The sequence below is a fragment of the Anopheles darlingi genome, chromosome 3 (genome assembly GCF_943734745.1).
Source record: "Anopheles darlingi chromosome 3, idAnoDarlMG_H_01, whole genome shotgun sequence".
Taxonomy (NCBI): Eukaryota; Metazoa; Arthropoda; class Insecta; order Diptera; family Culicidae; genus Anopheles; species Anopheles darlingi.
The window spans coordinates 46,002,042-46,007,041 of NC_064875.1; the positions used below are offsets into that span (position 1 = coordinate 46,002,042).

General features: G+C 46.8%; 1 protein-coding gene across 1 annotated transcript in view; it reads left to right on the plus strand.

Moving 5' to 3' along the window:
* The window catches only part of LOC125954570 (protein still life, isoforms C/SIF type 2), a 42,798-nt gene that overhangs the window by 32,806 nt on the left and 4,992 nt on the right, over window positions 1-5,000 (plus strand). The gene's annotated exons all lie outside the window — the stretch shown is intronic.

Sequence of the window (5,000 nt, forward strand, 5' to 3'; positions counted from 1 at the left end):
ATGAAGCCTCCACAGCAAAAGGCCCGCGTACGGCAGAGCCGTGCGCGGAAGAAGTCATCCCGGGCCAAGCTATACCATCAGGCGAGCTTTGACAAACCGTCGTCCTTCGATCACGACGAAATCCACGTCTAAACGGCTCCCCCCATGGCATACAACCGTTGGCTCGCTCGATCGATCGATCGCACCCCCCCCCACTGAGTCCCACTGTCTAGCGACACTGGCAAACTAGTAACCTGCAAAACTAACCAAAGACACCGGCACCGTGCAATGGTGCCAAGCAGTACACGCTTCTCTTTTATTCTAACGATTTTTATCCAAACGCGCGACCCCGGCGCACCAGCATTGGCTTGCTCCGCTGATGCTCTGCTGCAAATGCAAGCTACCACCGCAGGCACTACCGAGAAACAGAGAAACCAGAAACAGAGAAACAACGGGATCCCGGACGTCCCACACGCCCCATGGCCCCAAAAATCATGGCTTCGTAGCAGTAAAATCAAAACTTAAATGTTAAACAAAACAAAACAAAAATCAAAAGCAACAGGTGAGGCAAGGGAGTGAGTGAGTGGCCGCACACGCTTCCCCCTCCCACACACAGGATCCACGACAAAATAGTACTTAACTTAACAGTAATCAAATGTTTACCGTGTAGCGCGCAGGAGAGCAATAGTATATCAAAAAAAAAATCAAAACCGAGGATGGTTAACAACATGCTATGCTCGAAAACCAAAGCATCAAACGACGGCTGTATGGAGCACGTGTCGAAATCAAAACTCAAAGAAATTACTATCAGCAAATCAAACAACATATGTTAAACAACTGTTATACGAAGCTGTCTACAACTCCCTTCCTATACTCACCGGCTCAAAACGTGGCATCAAAGATGGTGATGAGGCTGGTTCGGAAAATGGATTTTAACGACAAAACGATGACGACGGACGGATGGCATGACTTTGGGTCTTTTCGAAGCCCAAAAACCACCCGAGATGCCGGTAGTCGAGGAATAGCTTCGATGACGCGTAGGGTGCGTTGTCGTCGTATTTGCGACGTGTTTAAATTTTTTGTTAGTCTTCTTCGAAAAAAAAAACATGAACACGTATTCAGTTACTGCTTTCAATCTTGACGAAGAAGGGAACCGAGGGATGGATACCGGAACAAAATATAACCCGAATACATACGTATATAATATACCAAACCAAACACCATAATATATAGCCGCGCATACAGCGCCAACAAGCACATGTTAACCGTATCTCTAGTCAGTCAACCATACACACCACAATATACAACCAGTTAGCTCTATACTCTAACCGCGCATCGTTATAGCGAGCAGGGCAATAGTAGAAAAAAAGGGAAGAGAAAAATAAAACAGTAGAACAGTAGGGTGCAGTAGGCGCGTAATGCGCGCCTACTATTCACCGCATAAACTGCAGGCCCACTAGGGAGCATATAGCAGTAGCAGCAGCAGCAGCAGCGAGTATCGCGAGCATACAAGACATACATACAAGATAGGCGTTCAAATAATATACCACTTAACAAGTGTAATACAGGTGAGTTTATACAAAAAATAGCCAGTACCCTTTATAATATACATATATCTATATATGGTATATACATATATCTAGCCAAAATCTGTCCGGGATAGCCCGGTAGGTATCCGTCTGTCCCCTTCCAAGTCTCCCTCTCCACACAGTAAGAGTGCCGTTTACGTTAGGAACGTCCCGCGTGTCCGGCGTGTGTAACCCGTTTAATACGAGCCGCACTGCCACCGTCCCTATTGGGTGTAAACGTGGCGGTGGAGCGGATTCAGGAACGTTAGCTCGCATGCTTAGCTGCAAAGAGGGAAACAAAAGCTCACCAACAACACCAGCAGCTGTTGTGCATGAGCATGGGCTGCGCGTAGGGGCGCCCTCTACGTAAAACCGTAGTCGCGGTCGGCTAAAAACCGGCCCTACAATCCACTCGCAGCACTCGCAGCAGCAGACGCAGGTCGCAGTCTGGCAGGCAGAAAATGACTGCCTGAATGCAACGCAATACTGATCGAGCCGCAAGCCGAACAGATACATAATAATACGATTATCGATTAACGATCATCCAAAATCCAACGCGCCAATCCATGTCGCGGATGACCGTTTAGTGTAGAGATAAATTTCAATGAAAATGTTGTGATTTTGTGCCAATTATCGGATAAGCAGCGACGGGACGAGACGAGCCGAGACACATTTATACATATTGATTACCGGTATTCATATGATAAACACGATTTTAACCGTAACTCCCAGCCGTCACCACTCCTGGGGGTGGGGAAACGCTATAGCGTCAAATATCTAGCGGATAAACTAGCGCAGAAAACACTGACCGCGAGGAACGTGCACTTCACGCACGCACACGCTGCAAATGCATGCGCACAGAAGACGGAAACACGGAACACGGACAGTGCAAGCGCGGCTGAAGAGGAATTATGTAGAGAATTAATGCACCGCGAACATACGAACATGCGAACATGCGAAAGTGCCCCAAAACGAATACGAATAATGCACATACCACGCACGCACGCACGCACCATGTTTGCACCCCACTAATGTAGACGCGACAATCGGAATCGAAATCGAAATCGAACTCGAACTCGATAGAAAAACGAAACGGTTATGGCCCTCTTGCCCCTCTATTGTTACATTCTTAACATTGTTAACTCGTGCGCCACGTTGTAAGTGCCCGTGGGGGGGAACTGTCTTGGTTCGTTGTTTGCATTCGAATCAATCAGAGTATCATTGTCAGCGCGTAGTCTAGTTTTCACATTCACTAGGGGCTAGGGCACAGGGACGGGGGTAAATCACACTCAAGAAGCAACGTTGTGCCCGCACCGGAATACGTTTTTTAATATGATACCGTACGGCTACCGTATCCTTCTACATTCTATATGTTCCCGTTCGCTCTACGGGGATGAGCCTCCTTAGATAGCAGAGATACTGTTTTCAAACCCTGTTCGGCTGCGTTACGACAACTATCCGTATATTTAGAAGTGCAAACGTAAAAAAAAAAACAAGCGCTGTGTGATTAGTTCAGGATATGGGAGCGCGACGCACCATAACCAATAGCTCACCAGATTTTATATTTTTCTACGACAAGTCTTTTTATTGCTGGCACCGATGTGGGGGTGTGCGGGTGTGCGGGTGCTACCGTGCTGGATAGCCTCCGGTTAGCTAGAGCAACGGGAAAAGAATTGAATCAAACTTCAAACTCCTTCCAGTTTAGCGAAATTATATTTTGAACTTCCTAGTATCATATTTTTAGAGTCCCCCGAATTATCTATTTAGCTACAGCAGAACAATGCGCGAACTACTACCTTCCTTGTTGCCATTGTATCGTTCCCCATAGCCGGAGAGCCGGTTCCGCCGCAGCACCGAATGCGGGCGCTGGCTTTTTAAGAGATAATTTAATAGCAAATCGATGAAGCGAAGTGTGTTAACAGTGAGCTAAGGTAAACGTTTAAATCTCTCTCCTCTCACTCTATCTCTCTCTTGGTGCTCTATTAGGATAAATATAGTATTTTAAGGAAGAAAACAAACTGTACTCACGCGTGACAGACAAACACACACAGAATAGAACACTACGAAACAAAACACACAGGATGACAGGCCAGGTGTAGTGCGTGACGGAAAGCAACTGTTAGACCCTGTTAGTTAATGAATTATTGAATTTACATTTAGCAAATTGAAACCACTACAACAAAATCAGAGACAGAGAAATCCCGAAATGAAATGAAAAAAAAATACGATCCAACCGGGAGACCGCATTAAAAACGTCCAAACGCCTTACCCCGCACCGTCGCCGCCCCCCGCTGTGTAAAAAATCATGCGAAACGATATCGAAACCGTATCGAACTGCACCATACAATCGGGTTCGGCCCGCTCGCTAGAGCCCGACCTTCACGGTAGACAGTAGTAGAGTGGTTGGTGAATGAATAAAGTATGGCTTTTAGTGGTCCCTAGGGGTCCTGTTCCTGTTGCTCGACCTCGACTCCCTGACCTGACCTGACCCCGCCCCCTGCTGTAGTATGTCCTGTTGTGTCTCGTTGTGCCAATGTAGAGTGGGTAGTGGCATGCATCCCACACACATGCCCTGTTGCTCCGCATTTAGCTAGTACACTGTATAACGAGGCGGTCCGTTGCGCGTGAGCGAAACAACGAAACACGTGTCTGTTGGGTTAACACACCACCTTCGTGCGTCGAAACCGCTGCTCCCTTCTCCCGTCCACACCGGTCCACTCCTTTGCTTTGCTCTCCTTAACCTCTTTCGTACCAGCTACAGACTGACAGCAGCAGCTCCTAGCTCCAAGCGGCGCTTACGGAAACCAAACCTGCCGTATGTCCGGTTTTCCCTGATCCTTAACGGACAATTTCACATCAAAATCCTGTGCTTGTCCTTACCTTCGTTAAAATTCGGTTTGTCAGTCTTGTGGCTTTGTTTTATGCTTTATGTGTTTTATGCTCCGGAAGAGTTAGCGCAAATGAAATGCTAGAATCTTAGTTTCTAATACTTTTGTCTAATGTCCCAAATCGATGCCCTTTTTCCAAGCATTTCTGTTTCTGTTCTGTCATCAAAGCGCATTTCCCACTAGCCATTGTTCAGTCTAGTTACTAGCGATCCCCCCCTAGTGTAGCGTAATTTTAGAGACATTTTGATACAGTGAAGTACTTCTTTTTGAACTCTCACGCAACAACAAGCTTAGCATAGACCACCACTACCACCACCACATTCAAAACTCCCTCACATCAGCAAGTGTGTGTGTGTGTGTATGGCTGTGCGTGAGCGTGCGTAACATGACTAGCACGCCACGAAACCCAACCAAGCATATACAGGCAGAAGGTGAGAGATTGCCAATTCAATTCTACCCGTAATGACCATCTTCACCTCTCCTGCACTTAGTGCGAGCTTAGTGAAAACGCATTGAACACAGAGTTTCTTCAACTGTTCTGTTTTGAGAGTTTCACAACTTTTAA